At 45.6% G+C, this 16,232-nt stretch overlaps 1 long non-coding RNA gene across 1 annotated transcript; it reads left to right on the forward strand.

The window, feature by feature from the left end:
- Positions 1 to 505: 505 nt before the first annotated feature.
- Positions 506 to 10,904, forward strand: LOC103691820 (uncharacterized). The gene is made up of 3 exons (XR_591544.4): positions 506 to 667; positions 6,445 to 6,572; positions 8,809 to 10,904. It is a non-coding gene; the product is annotated as an uncharacterized LOC103691820 (long non-coding RNA).
- Positions 10,905 to 16,232: the final 5,328 nt, after the last annotated feature.

Consider the following 16,232-nt stretch of genomic DNA (forward strand, 5'->3'; position numbering starts at 1 on the left):
TGAAGGTCTAGAAGAGGCAAACCTTAATGTTAACTAGAGCTGGTAGTGGCTCTGAAGGGTTTAATTGGTATATATTACCTGTTGGGATAATAAAAATACCCAGGAATTAAACAATGGTGACATTTGTGCAGGTCTGGGATTAAAGTAAACATCATCAAATTTCGCCCTTTAAAATGATTAGCAAGAACACTTACTTTTCTCTCCTTTCTTTTCTTCCCCTTCCTTCCCTCCTTTCCTTTCTTCTCTTCTTCTTCTTTCCCCTCCCCTTCTCCCCCTCCCCTTCCCTTCTCTCTTCCCCCCTCCTCCTCTTGAGACAAGATCTCACTGTATAGTTCTGGCCGGCCTCAAATATCCTCCTACCTTAGCCTTCTAGGTGCTAGAATTACAAGCACTGTCAGGCCCAGTTCATGATTTTTATATTATGTGAATTTACCACAGTTAAAAAAGCGAAACTGCTTTGGTTGAAAGAAAAAAGAAAACTTTTGCTTCGTTCTTTTCTTCCTAGATGAAGTCATCCAGGCCTGTAGTTTCTAGCGCTAGCTGGACTACCAGACATGGTGGTCTGTCCTGAACTCTGGGTCATTGTGTTCAAACCTACAAGTTTCCTGAGAACAAGTTTTCTGGAACGACTAGTGAATGCAGAGGGCAAGCATGATCTCAGACTCAAGTAAGACACAAGTACAGAAACAGCTCCCGGCACCTGGGAGGGCACTTGAAAAACAGTGGCCAAGCAGCATGTTGGGATGGAGTTTTTAAATCCTAGGCTGTGAGCCAATTTGGTCCCACCCACATGTAAATTAGGCACAGAGCTAGGACTAATAGGGTTGGTTAATTTGAAAGGATGTGGAGAATTCTGATTGGTTGTGGAGAATTCTGATTGGTTGATGGACTCACAGTCAGAGGATTGTGACGTGGCTTTCTTTTGTTCTTCTACCATTGGGCACTACTTCCATAAATGAGAATGATAATAACAGGAATAGAGGAAGCTGGTTTTAAAGACAGAGGGGGAGCAGAAGTTGTTTTCCTCGTAAAGCTTAAAATAGAATAACTTGTCAAGCCAGCTAACACAGGCTTGTTTGGGAATTTGACTATTAATTCTTGTTTCTCCTGATTTCTCTGAAGGTCAGATAATTCCGCAGTGAGAAACTGCGGCACATTCTTTGGTCGACTGGGCCTAGTGCAGATGGCCAGAGTAAACGAGTGGCCCAATAGAGATGTCATTTTTAAAACCTTGACACAAAAAGGGCTCTGCCTTTCTTACTGTAAAAATAACAACAACAAAAAACAAAAAAAACAACAAACAAACAACAGCAACAATAACAAACCCTCAACTTGGCTGGAGAGATGGCTCAGTGGTTAAGAGCACTGACTGCTCTTCCAGAGGTCCTGAGTTCAATTCCCAGCAACCACATGGTGGCTCACAACCATCTGTAATGGGATCTGATGCCCTCTTCTGGTGTGTCTGAGGACAGCTACAGTGTACTCAAAAACAAAAACAAAAAAACAACCAAACACCATCCCCTTGAGGAGCCCCAAGTCTGATTGTGCAGACTCCCAAATCACTCATCTGGACCGTTGTTGCTCGTAGACGGCTTTCATTAAAAAGGCTTTTCTTAGCCAGCTTGCTTTTCATCCTCAGGACCCTCAGGAACCCTAATAGATAACAATAGTAAGCATGTGAATGCCCCTTAATGCTAGATGGGTCCTCTGTCAGGGTCAGCAGTGTTCCCTGCATCCTAATGATTCTGTCATTCACTCTGTTGGTCCCACAAAGCAGATCCCTCATTGACCAATCGTAGTCATCATTTTGTAAATCTGACAGAATTTCAAAGAGTCTTTCCAAGGTCACCGGCCATTTGGACTTTATGTATCAATAACAGGCAAATTTGAATTGAGAAAATCTGTCTCGGTCATCTTTCTATATCCTGGAGGAAAAAGATGTTTGCAACCCAGGACTGTCATCAAAGTACTTATAAGCCTGTCATGGTGGTGCAGGCCTTTAATCCCAGCACTCAGAAAGCAGAGGCAAGTGGATCTCTGTGTTTGAGGCCAGCCTATTCTACAAAGTGAGTTCTAGGGCAGTCAGGATTACATAGAGAAACCCTGTCTTGAAAAAACAAATTACTAAAAAATGTACTTATGAATTTGAAATCTTTCCCCTCTTCTAAAGACTGAAATCACATGATCTTAACCAGCTATGCCAGTGGTTCTCAACCTATGGGTCTTGAGTCCTTTGTGGGATGACCACCAGAAGAGGGCATCAGATCTCATTACAGATGGTTCTGAGCCACCATGTGGTTGTTGGGAATTGAACTCAGGACCTCTGGAAGAGCAGTCAGTGCTCTTAGTCACTGAGCCATCTCTTTAGTCCTGCAAAGGAAGTTTTAGGACAGCCAGGATTACAAAGAAAAACCCTGTTTGAAAAAAAATTTAAAAAATGTACTTAAGAATTTGAAATCTTTCCCCTCTTCTAAAGACTGAAATCACATGATCTTAACCAGCTTTGTGGTTGACCAACTCTTTCACAGGGAATGTGTATCAGATATCCTTCACATCAGACATTTACATTAAAAATTATAAAAGTGGGGATGGGGATTTAGCTCAGTGGTAGAGCGCTTGCCTAGCAAGCGCAAGGCCCTGGGTTCGGTCCCCAGCTCTGAAAAAAGAAAAGAAAAAAAAATTTATAAAAGTAGCATGGTTAAGGGCTGGAGAGATGGCTCACTGGTTAATAGCACTGGCTGCTCTTCCAGAAGACCTATGTTCAATTCCCAGCACACACACGGCAGCTTACAACTTTCTGGAACTTCTGTTCTTGGGATCCAACTCCCTCACACAAACATACAGGCAGGCAAGACACTAATGTATGTAAAACAAACAAATAAATAAATACATATTTTTTAAAGTAACAAAAAAGGTTACAGTTAAGAAGTAGCAGTGAAAATGGCTGGGGGGTCATCTCACCATGGGGAAGTATTTAAAAGGGTCATAGTGTTAGGGAGGTTTGAACTTCATAAAATTTTTAAAAACATTTATTTGTTTTTAATCTCGAGCACATGACTATTTTACCTACATGTATGTAAATGTACTATCTCATGCGGTTCCTGCAGAAGTCAGAAGAGAATATCAGATACTCCAGAACTATGAGCTGCCAGATGGGTGGTGGGAACTCAGCCCTGGGTCTCTGGGATAGCAGGAATGAGAGCTGTTATTGCTGGGCCTCTTAAACTTCATAGCTTCTTGTGGGAAGAAACTGGATAGTGACATCGAAAAAGCCAGAGATTTTTGTCTGCAATAGTAATAATAATTATAGAAACGGTAATTGATAACAATAAGTGCTTCCTGTGTGCCAAATTATGCTAAGTGATTTGTGGATAATTTCTTTTTCCTTTTTGAGACGGGGTTTCTCTGCATAGCCTTGGCTGTTCTGGAATTCACTCTATAGACCAGGCTGGCCTTGAACTCACAGAGCTCTGCCTGCCTCTGCCTCCTCAGTGCTGGGATTAAAGGCGTGGGCCACCACAGCCCAGTAACCCAGGGTAATCTCACCTTTTTGATGAAACAGTGATACAGATTTTCCCTGAAGAGAGACAACATCCAGAGTCCATGGGACACCAGAAACAAGGCACCTTTCTTACAGTCAGTGACGTTCTGGGTAAAGGAGGGACAACTCCCCACTGTTACCCTTAAAGTTTGAGGAACCTTGCCTCAAGCCAATCCCGAGTTTGTGGCTTGGACATTGAAAAGAATTTCAGGACCAGCCGTTTTATGAAGCCAAGTTGTGACTTTTATTAAGGGTATTTTAGCATAGGCTTAAGCGTGAGGCTTGGGAGAAGGCAGGCTGTGTGGGAGTGGGAGAGTAAGGTACATCCAAGAGTGCGCAGGACTCCTCACAGGACGAGGCAGGGCCACTGCTCTGACAATTGTCTTATAAGGGATTTGAAGTAGAAATCTTATCAATGGGTGGTTTCTGGGGGCATCTGATAGGATTAAATTAATAAAATAAGCATCCACCTCAATGGGCTCCAGTAAAGCTGGCAGACCTTACAGTAAACAGCTCGAATAATAACTACTTTCTTATAAATGCCTGTGAATGGAAGGAATATTAACTGTATCAGAAGCCTTGACAGCTAGTGAGAGGCTTCAGACAGACTCTGGGGTCGAGGTTCCTCTAACTTCTTGTGATCCCACAGTGTCCCCGTCTCTTTTTCCTACCTTGATGTGACAATCACGAGGCTGGCTTCACTCTGTTCACACTTAATCCTCGAAGCCACCGATAAAGAACTACAAGTACAATTCCACATTTTACACAGAAGACTTGGGCTTACATAGGTCAGCTGCTCAATGCTATATAATTTTTATGTGCTAGGAGCAGGGACAGTTGGACTTCCTGTCACCGAGACTGCTGCTCCTAAGGAAAGGGTCGATCCAGGGTTTAAACAAACTTTCTAGCACAGCAGCAGGGGAAATTTAAATGCCCTGGGAGGTCCTCTGAGAAATAAGACCTTCTAGGATTCCAAACAGCAGGGTATGAAAATACATGATAGACCTGTTAAATCCTATTCTGACAGAAAGTAAAGCAGTGCTCAGCACACTCACGTGCACATGCCTATACACACCCACACACAAACACATTCACACACATTCACACATGTATGCATGCTCACATCCACACGTACCCAGATGCACAAAACGAGATTTTTTTTTTTAAATGGGTGAAGTCATATTAAAGGACACAGAAAAGGTGGTTTACACCTGTAATCCTAACACTTGGAGGCAGAGGAAAGAGGATTGCTGTAGGTTCAAGGGCACCATGGGAATATATATCAAGATCAGTCTAGCCTGGACTACAGAGTGATGCCCACTCTCAACAAACCAAAACAAAAGGCCACAGGAGCAAACCTGGAAAAGCTTCCAAATACCCACAGTTAGAGTGATGAGAGCAATAAAATAAGGATAGTAATAGATAATAGCCTAAAGAATAAAATAAATATCCCCAGTACACATTGATATAAATAAATGATTGGGTAAACAAATAAATGAGCCCTCCATTTTATAAATATAGACGGGACCCAAAGACTACCACAATAGTAACTGCTGGGGGCAAAATTAAGGGATGCATTCGAAAACCAGCAGTGCAGAAATACTGTGCAACCTCAAATGTCTACCCCAAATATTAATCTCTCCTGTGGCTTCAATGTGTGTCCCAAAACTGTTTGTTTGTTTTTTTTTTTAATTTTATTTAGTGTGTGTACGTGCACACATGCATATATGCATCCATTCTACAGTTATCCTATACCCCCAATGTGTTGCCAAGAGAAGGGCGCTTCCCCTCTGGACTAAGCCTGAGAAACTATCAGATCCAAGAAGAAAGAGTAAGAACACAGGCTGGAGAGATGGCTCAGTGGTTAAGAGCACTGACTGCTCTTCCAGAGGTCCTGAGTTCAATTCCCAGCAACCACATGGTGGCTTACAACCATCTGTAATGGGATCCAACGCCCTCTTCCGGTGTGTCTGAAGACAGCTACAGTGTACTTATATAGAATAAATAAATAAATCTGTTTTTTTAAAAAAAGAGTAAGAACACAACTAAACCCCGTGTGCTGTCCCAAATTGGAGTCTGAGACTGAAAGAATGGAAAGAGATATCTAACTAGTTTTAGGTTGAACTATTAAGTTAATCATTTCACATCATCCAGGCAGGTCGCACACATCCATAACTGCAGCACTTATAAGGCCCAGATAAGAAAATCACAAGTTCAAGGCCAGCTTGAGTTACAGAGCTACAAGGGCTAAAGAGAGAGCTTGTATAAAGCCTTGGGTTTGACTCCGTTCCCCACATCAAGCAACAACAACAAATGAAATTTCACATCAGTGCAATCTCTCAGAGTTTACAATGGAGCCCTGGCTATGTAGGATACTAACATCAAGAGAAGCTGAATGAAAGAAAGTCTAGGGGCATTCTTAGTGATGGTTTTGGGAGGTGAGGGGGCCAGAAGTTGAGAGCTGGCACATCAGTCAATTTTATTCTGAAACAATCAAAGAAAGGAGAGATTGGCTGTGGCTCACCCTTTCAGAGGGCTGTGTCCAGGGGCCCTTGGCCCCATTTGCTTGTTACATGCATCAGGGGCATGTAACAAGGAGTGTTTTCCATTTTGTCACAGACAAGAAGTAGAGGAAAAGGACAAGAAGGAGCCAGGGACAATATACCCCAAGAACTTGTGCCAGTGACCTACTCCTACGACCTGGCTTCTACCTCCTCAGGTTTACAGAATTTCCCACAATAATGTCTCGCTGCCATCCAGGTGCCCAACACTTAGACCTTTGGAGTTGGGGAGAGTCCCTTACATCCCAGTCATAGCAGCCAGGAGGAAGCTACTGACATGTTTGACATTTGTGAAGTGTTTTCTAGATGTCTGATGCTTTGCTATGTTTGCTCTTTCTTTAGACCCTGCCTATATTCTCCAGATTTGGGATTTTCTTCTGATTGTCTTTGAAAGCCTGGAAGGAAGTTAGAGTAGACAGACAGCTGGATACGGATAAGGAAGGAAGACACGCAAACAAATCCAGCTCCAGGTAAAAACCAAGATAATCAGAATGAAATTCGGACCTTGGTTAATCACATTATCATTGTTAGTACACTAGTTATAACGCATGTCCCAAGATTGTGTCAGATTCTAATAATATAAAAAATTAGCTGTGCGGTATGCAGGGACTTCCTGTGTTACTGTCTCTAAATTATTTTCTATTCCGACATAGTCTATTCATAAAAGAAATTGCCCCATCTCTGTGAGGTTGCCGCAACCCTGTGAGGTAAACAGCACAGAGAACCCCTGATGGTCACACAGGGCTGCCCTGGTTTGCTTTGGCTCCCAGGGACTTGGAGGGTACCCAGGGAGAATACAGAGGAAGCACAGAGAAACACAAGACAGGGTGGAGGGCACTCGACCATTCATTGACAAGCAGGACAAGGAAAGAGCAGAAGGAGAGAGGAAAGACACCAAACACATTCTTGTTTGTCCCCTGCCTTGCCCCCTCAGCTGACGCTGTGTCTCTTAGTTTGCTGTTTGCTACTGACACCCTTCCCTTCTCCTAGGCTGGAGGTCTGTGTCAGATCCTCTGTTCCTCTGGGTTCACTACTCTTCACCCGGCTTCTGGCTCCCCTGGGGCTTGGCAAGTGGAAGGCAGGAAGAGGAGCAATGGGAAGGGATGAGAGTGTTTGTGGAGTCCATAGGCTTCTTATCCAGTGGCATGCCCCTAGGTCACCATGCCTCTAATGGAAACCATAGTCCTGGGGGTCAGCTTTGTCCCCCAGCTCTAATCATCCCTGCTTTTGTCTCATCAGGGTTGGAGAACAACTGAGCACACCACTATTTCTTGGTTTCCTCACGTTTTCCTTGAGCGCTGCTCTTGGCGATTCCCCCATTATGAACGTCTCAATTACTTGGAGTTTGCCATTAGTCCCTAGCCTGGACCGCAACTGTTAGCAGAAGACCTCGCTATTATGACTGTCTACTCTCCTTTAATTCTTTTCTTCCTCCAGAGAACATAAACCTCAGGAGGGCAGAGATATCGAATAGTTTGTTCACTGTCATGGCATGCCATAAAGAGCTGTGAAACAGAGAGAGAGAGAGAGAAGGAGAGAGAGAGAGAGAGAGAGAGAGAGAGAGAGAGAGAGAGAGAATTTGTGCTGTCTCATACGGTTGTCACTAGCTGCATGTGGTACATGAAATGTGACTAGTGAGAATGAAAAAAAATTTTTTTGGATGGAGTCATGCTATGTAGCCACGGATGGACTCACATGAATGATTCTCCTGCCTCACTCTCTGGTGCTGGGATTACAAGCAATGCACCACCATGCCTGGCTTCAATTTCTTTCCTTCCGACTTTTTCTTGTTTCTTTCATTTTAACTTTTTTTTTAATTTTATTTTTAAACTTATTTATTTTGTGTGTTTTGCTTGCACGCATGTCTGAGCACCATGCACAAGCCTGCTTGGTGCCTGGGGAGGTCAGAAGAGGGAACCAGACCCCCTGGAACCAGAGCTATGAATAGTTGTGAGGTCGCCATGTGGAACGTGAGTTACAGACTGTGGCGAGTCACCATGTGGGTGCTGGGAATCGAACCTGCGATCTCATGTGAGAACAACCAGTGCTCTTAAACAAAGACTAGCTTCAATTTCTACATACAGAGCACCTAAGCTAATGGTTATGGTGGCTGTCTGAGTCCCTGTCTCCATTTTTAAGGCAACTGGATCACTTCTAAAGCCCACTGTACCCTACTAAGGGTTATGACCACTGCTCAAGGCTGAGGTAGCAAAAGTAACTATCTGGTTATGGTGGTTTCTATTCTCGTTGGGAACTGGGGTGCTGGGCTTTCTGAGGTCTCTCTGGAACTGCAGCTTTGAGAGAGGCTATGTCCTACATTTAAGCATTTCCATTTTAAAATGATCGACCAGTTCCAGTGTGCTCACTAGGCCTTAAAAACTTGCAGCCTCTCAGAGTTCTGGCCTCGGGCCAGTGGAGCCTCCAGCTGCTGACTGACCCTGCCTGGAAAGTCAACTTGGAAGAGACACAAACGTCCTAATCCTCTTCCAAACCACTCTAAGAAGGTTTATCCAGTGACCTGTAAAACGGAATTAGTAAAAGGGACACTTTAATTCCAGCTCGTTAGAGAGCTTCTAAAATCTTTAAGAAAGCCACCACAGCAGATTCTGTGCGGGGGGGAGGGGTAGACGAAGACACGCCTCTCACTTTCAGAAGCAAAATGTCCTTGCTTTTCAATGGTAATTCTGCACTGACTTTTTTTCCTAGGGCTTTCTTAGGGACCTCGGAAAAGGTGGGATGCAAGTTTTGAGAACAGGATGACAGCCCCACAAAGTCAAACGAACCCCATCCCAACCCATCACCAAATTGGGTCAAGTCCAGAGGCACTCTGGCCTGACTGACTACTGGAGCCTGCCTCTTCGCACTGTTCTTTCTTACAACATCTCCCTGGAGCTGGCCTATTGCGCAACACCAGGAAATGGTCCATATGAAACCTTGGCCCGCAGAGCGTACATGTTCTGGTTTTTATTCTGCAGCTCTTTTATAATACGTGTTTTCCTTTCCCATAATGTCATCTGGAAGCAATTCCTCCCAACAGCTGGATCTGCTTTCGGAATCGGTAAACACGTAAAATGGAAGGCTGTGGAAGATTCGGAGACTCGGCAGAGGAGCTGCTTCTCCGCCTGCTTGGCTCGCGTTCTGAGGCTTATCTGGGGTCTCCTCACAAGCCTCATCAAAACCCAGAGTGTCTTCAAACAGGCAACCCGCACCGAATTCCCTTCTTCAGAGGGTCAACATGTTCTCTGGTGGAGAAATTTTCTGAATGCCTTGCTGATAAAATTGATCAGATGCAGGCCAGATCGCTAGCTGCCAAGATCTGCAGGCTCCATGTGGAGGCCAGCCCCCCAGAACATTCCCAGCATCCCCACACCTCCCTGCGGCCAGCGTCTTAGAGTCCCCTGGGATATCTTCCCAAGAGCACAGTTTTCCGGTACCGCTGCCACCAACGCCCATCAAGTGAAGACCAGAGCCAAAGACTAAATGTGATTGATCCTCGGGAACAATTTTCCATGCAGACACAAGACGGAGACCTACCGGGTTATGGAGAGGAGCCCAAGAACTCAGCTGTCCATCCCGGGTTGGCGCTCTCTCTCTCTCTCTCTCTCTCTCTCTCTCTCTCTCTCTCTCTCTCTCTCTCTCTCTCTCTCTCCACTCTACCCCCAGGGAACAGGGGCTCACCCGAGCATAGCTAGTTCTGGTACAGGGAGTCCAGGGGCTTGTGTCAGCCTGAATACAGAATAGGGGACAAAGCTTAGGCTCTGTATCTTCTACATAAGAAGTGCAATTCTTTTGATGGAAATTTCCAGCATGGGGGGAGGTTGGGGTGGGGATGATGACAAGCTGAGCACATGGTCCACTTTCAGAGCGAGCTTGGAAAAGTATGCCTGTGAATACCTATCCAGCTGCAGAGAGGGTCACACACAGGGCTGGTCCCCTTCTGAGCTGGTACAAGACGGTTCCTCCTAGAACCAGTCACCTTTTAGGTAGCCAGCGCTCCATTCACCTCTCCCCTGCAACACACACATACAAAGGGGATTCGCTAGCCTCATGGGGTCTGACTTCAGAGTTCTCTAGATAGAGGTGTGTGATGGGTAACTTTGACTAGTTACCTGGGAAGAGAGTCTCAATGAGGGAGTGCCCCCTCCCTCTGGTTGACCTGTGGGCATATCCACTGGTTAGGAGTGGGATGTCTCAATTAGTTCAGTGAAGTAGGAAGGTCCACTCCGAATGAGGGCAGCAGTATTTCATGGTCTGGGTCTTGAACTGTGTGACTGTGTCAAGAGCTGGGGAGATGCTCAGAGGTTACAACTATATGCTGCTCTAGCTGAGGACCAGGGTTCGGTTCCCAGCACCCAGCAGCAGATTCACAACTAGCTGAAATTCCAGCTCCAAGGGACCCACTTCCTTCTTCTGTCTTCTGAGGGCACCTATGTGCACATACCCAAACATATATACAAAATTAAAAATATTATGAATTTTCGGGGTTGGGGATTTAGCTCAGTGATAGAGCGCTTGCCTAGGAAGCACAAGGCCCTGGGTTCGGTCCCCAGCTCCAAAAAAAAGAACAAAAAAAAAATATTATGGATTTTCATCCAGGCATTATGCCATAGGCCTTTAATCTCAGCACGTGGCAAGCAGATGCATGCAGATCTCTGTGAATTCGAGGCTAGCCTTGTTGGTGAGGCTAGTTTCCAGCCAACCAGGACTGCATAGCAAGACCTTAATCTCTCTCTCTCTCTCTCTCTCTCTCTCTCTCTCTCTCTCACACACACACACACACACACACACACACACACACAAAACCTTAAGAAAAATAAATGACTAGAAGCTAATAGCTAAGCTAAGCGAACAGGAAACATGCTTGCATTTGTTCCTCTCTGTCACTATTGTGACTCTGTGTTTTCACCTTGACTTCCGGCTACGATGGACTATAACCTGGACTTGTGATCTTAAAACAAACCCTTTCTCCCCTAAGTTGATTTTGTCAGGAAATTTGTCAGCAAGAGAAACGAAACTAGGACAGATGGGTGATCCTTCCCGTTGTCCAGGGACCAAGCTCAGAAGGAAATCCTAAGGAACAAGACTTCCCAGTTCCGCCTCACAAACCACAAACGTCCTTCCTCCGGAGAAACCAAGGAGTCCACACCTACACAGAGCTCAGCCTATCAGGTGGCCCCTCCCCCTTTCTCTCCTCTGGCCTGGTGGAAGTCCAGGAACAGAACCTACTTCCCAAGTTATTTTGTTTTGTTTGTTTTATTTCCCAGATTTTATGGTTTCTTGCCTGGACCTTGAAAATCCAGGAGTTTTGAGTTCCATGCCAAAGCTCACTCCCTCGGGTCCGGCTGTTCTGGATCTGGCTTTGTGGATTACTGGGAGGGGCCTGGCGCTGAAACTCAGGACAGAGGGTGATGGGCGGGTGAGAGCAGCCACTTGGTTAATGCTGCCATCCGACTGATCAAGGGGCTGGAGACAAAGCAGACACGTGCAATATGGAAACCTTTTTTGGATCCTAATTTAAACCAACTGTGGGAAGATATTTTGAGATGATCAGGAAATTTAAAATTAGGACAGTATATTAAAAATATTTCGAGATCATTAAGTTGGTGTGTGTGATGACACTGTTAAGATCGTACAGAAAAAGGCTTTTGAAAAGGCACATGTGTAGGGCTGGAGATGACTCAGTGGCTAAGCACTTGCTGCTCTTCTAGAGGACCAGATTTTGGTTTCCAAAATATGCGTTAAGTGTCTCATAACCACTTGTAACTCCCGCTCCAGGAGACCGGACACCTTCACGGGTGCCTATATGTGCTCACGTACACACACACAGAGAGATACACAGACACATGTATAATTTTAAAATAAAATATTTTTAGAAGAGTGTGTGTGAAAATATTTAACGATGACCTACAACGTCTGAGGTCTGTTTTTAAATGCTACAGGAAACAACACCGAGAGATAAAGGGGGGAGTCCACGATGGCGGCTGGATTATCTGATGAGAGAACGCATGGGTCTGCTCTTTTGCAGTAGTCTCTCCGTGCTTACCATGAGGATGCTTTTCATCATGGAGTCTCGACGACTATCATCATAGAGAACCAAACGCCTGTCTAAGCTTCTGTGGTAACTGAATTCTGCACTTGGGTTTGTGCCCCCGAGTGACAACTGAGTGACATTACTCCTATTACTGTAACACCCTGAGACCTCTGCTCTGTCCCACCATGTGCTGACAGCATCTCCAGCGGATGCTCGCCTTCCTGCCAGCGCAGATGGCGGCTGGAGACTGTCCCCGCAGGACCACAGAGAAAGCTTCTTGCTAGAAACATTAAAGCCACGCCTGGCATAACTCTTCCCTCCCTGGTCTCAGCACCCTCTCCCATTTCCAACCTAGTTTGGTCTGTGGTCCAGACGGAAGGATCAGCCTCTCTGGTATCCTCAGGCTTTTGTCTGAAGACTTCCTTCTGTTCAGAGCTTTGCTTAATGTATTGGGACTATGAACTAGTTATCAAAGGACAAAGACTATACATTTATATCTTCTCGAACCCTTGTCATGGAGCACTTGAGGGTCCAGATACAATACGCAGGAGACTGAAAAGGGGGGATGAATGAAGTTCAGAGGTGCGAGACGTTTGGAAGCCAAATTCAGCAGCTTGGTGCGATAGTGAACTTGTAACAGCAACATGGAGAGGGCTGGGGTAGGACGGCTCACACCACAGGTTTCGTTTCTACTTTTTTTTAAAAGCCAAATTTATAAATGTTGAAACTGTTGGCCAGCCCTGACTAGACTGCAAGTCCCTTGCAGGGAAAGGTACATTTTGTACATTGTTAGAGCTGAGTGTCTGACCTAAGGATGTGGCATCTGCTCAGGTTTACTAGATGAACGTTCTGGTGAGCCTTAGAATGTCCCATTCTGTCCTGTGCTGCTATTGTTGTGTTTTATTTGAAGACCAGATTATTCTTTTCCTTTTTTTTCGGAGCTGGGGACCGAACCCAGGGACTTGCACTTGCTAGGCAACCACTGAGCTAAATCCCCAACCCCCAGATTATTTTTAAGATTTATTTATTTCACATATATGAGTATATTGTTGCTGTCATCAGACACACCAGAAGAGGGCATCAGATCCCATTACAGATGGTTGTGAACCACCATGTGGTTGCTGGGATTTGAACTCATGGTCTCTGGAAGAGCAATCAGTGCTCTTCACCACTGAGCCATCTCTCCAGCCCCCAGATTTTTTTTTAAAGCAGAAATATATTTCTTCTCTTAGGATACATACCTCAAGTAAATGATCTAATTTAACTAATAATTAAGCAATTTGAAAACAACATCCTAATTAGGTCATGAGAATCACTGTGGCCCATACAGCAGAAATGTGCAACTGTTGGGTCCCCAGGAGGCTCTAAAGACTGTGTGGAAGGGAAGTAAATGATCTGCCCAGAAATCTAGCAAAAGAACTCATTTGAGGATTGCAGACTCAGAGGAAAGACCCAAGGAAGGAGGCAGAGAGGAGGAGGTCTTTTCTGGGGCCCAGAGATTAGGAGTATTTAGACCCCACTTAGGAAAAGACCTGATGATGTCTGGATTGTGCTTTAGTCTGACAGTGCTCCTGTGAGCGTGCTGACAGGAAGGTCGGAAGGCCTGGTGATCATTACTGAACAGATTCAGAGGCTTTATGGTCTCCTCCCAGCTAGAGAGAGAACGAGTCCCATTTTCCCCAACTTGGTGTCAACTCCTTTTGAAACGTGCTGTTGTCAAATCAAAAAGGGGATGGAGTCTGAATTCTATAACAAATGAAAGTGAAATAAAAGGAAGTCGTATCATCCTAATCAAAGTACATGTCCCCCCAGCTGGCTCCCTGGCTCATCCCTCGGCCTTGGTGACTCAATGCTGGGAGTTACGGGTTTGTTAAAGAAGATGGGTTTTGATCAAGTGTCACATCTGACAGTCATGCGACCTACTCTTTACCACTGCGAAGAAAGATGGGGGCCACAGGAGCTTTATAGTTAGTGCCCAACATAAATTAGGAATCTTGTGGAATGGGTGCTTTTGCAATTGGCCTTGACCTTTCAAGGACCCAATGGATGGGTGTAAGCGAGAGTCCACAGACATGCTCGAGAGAGTGGGTTTGGAGAGATGGCAGAAAAGGCTGCTTCCTAGCCTGTGCTAATGGCCTGGCTTCCCCTCTCAAGGTTTAACTTGCCATTGTCTCACAAGGCGGTGGTGCTAAACTTGCCCTCGTTCTTGAAGTGCCAGATAAAGGTCTCCATGCCTCGTGCTCGTTCGGAATGTCAGCCACTGAATAGATCTGAAGATGGAGAGCAGAAGTAAGTGCTTCAGATGCCTGCTGCCATTTCTATCCCCCCTTCATGGGGGCCGTGGGGAGGAGAACAGGCAATGTTAGAGTCTCGCCAATGGGCAACAGGCCTTCAGGTGTGAATTCTGATGAACTTGGAGCAACGGCAGTGGAGAGAGAATGAAATAAACAAACACCCAAGGCTGTCCTGGGGTGATCACGAGACAAGGAGCTGGGATGATCAATACACAAGGATAATATCCCCTAAGAGGCGACCCCCACCTAATGGGAAGCCCATGTCCAGACTAGTTTTCCTGCAGTGTCAGTTTTAATAGGTGATGACCTGTTCAACAATTCTCTCATTGCCCACAGAGGAAAATCTGTACGCCGCCCTGGCGCTGTAAGTCCGTCCTGGACACTGTTCAACCCAACTATCTTCTCACTGTCTCTCAAATGCCCAACTACTGGCCTCGTCCAGGTCACTCCCTACCAGGAAGGCTGCACGGTTTCTCTTCCCCGTGGAAGGGCTACTCATCATCCCTAGGCTGGGGCTCCATTCCTGTCTCAGGGAGGACTAAATGCCCACTGACACATCCTTAACTCCCTTTCTTTAATGCAGAATATGAACCGGGAGCCTGCTTGGGATGGGTCAGAGCAAAGCAGAGCAGGACATCTGCTTCCAAGAAGGCTTTCTGTAGGGCTGGAGAGATGGCTCTGTGGTCAAGAGCACTGATTGCTCTTCCAGAGGTCCTGAGTTCTATTCCCAGCAACCACATGCTGGCTCACAACCATCTGTAGTGGGATCTGATGCCCTCTTCTGGTGTGTCTGAAGACAACTACAGTGTACTTATATATTATAAATAAATCTTAAAAAACAAAAAACAAAAAAACAAAACAAAACAAAACAAAAAACCAACTTTCATAGTCCTGGGGGATCCTGATCTCAAGATAGGAAAATGGAGAGAATGTGAGCTCAGGTAGTATGGGGCAGAGTCAGTTATCAGTTAAGAACCTATTGACCTCCAGGGAGGTTCTAAAGTCAGCCAATCAAACACCTCAGGAGGAGAGGGGTAAAGCTGGGGAGAAGCTTCTGATCCCAGAAGTTTTCAGGTCTCTCATGGACACCCGGTTTTCTGGTCTTTGAAAGCTGTGGTGATTTGAATGAGAATGGACTCCATAGGCTCATGTGTTTGAAGTTTGTTCCCCAGTTTGGTGGAACTGTTTGGGAAGGATTAGAAGGTGTGACTTTGCTGTAGGAAGTCACTTGGGGTGGGCTTTGAGGTTTCTAAATCCCACCCTAGCCCCGCCTCACTCTCTTTCTTTCTTCTGTCTGCAGATCAGGATGTAAGCTCCCAGCTACTGCTCCAGAGCCATGCCTGTTAGCATTCTGTCTAAGCTCTGCCCCACAGTTACCTGGCAATAGTCAGGTATGTTACACCCTACAGTTACCTGGCAACAGCCAGGTATGCCCACTCACTATAAAAGGGGCTGTTTGCCCAGTCCTGCTCTCTTGCTCCTCTCTTGCTGTTGCCTTCCTGCCCCCACTCTCTCCCCATTCCCTTCCCCCGTCTCTCTCCATGTGCTCATGGCCAGCCTCTACCTCTACTTCTCTACTCTCTCTCTTTCTCTTTCTCTCTCTCTCTTTCTCTGCCTCTACTATACTCTTAACTCCCCTCCCCATGCTCTGAATAAGCTCTATTCTATACTATACCGTCATGTGAGGGATGTCTCAGCATGGGTCCTTTGAGGCACCCCTTCCCACAGATCTCACCACACCTCTATAGAACATATCCCCCCTCTCTTTATCTTTTTATAAACATACCAATGCCTGCCCGCCTGCC

This window comes from Rattus norvegicus, chromosome 3, assembly GCF_036323735.1.
Source record: "Rattus norvegicus strain BN/NHsdMcwi chromosome 3, GRCr8, whole genome shotgun sequence".
Taxonomy (NCBI): Eukaryota; Metazoa; Chordata; class Mammalia; order Rodentia; family Muridae; genus Rattus; species Rattus norvegicus.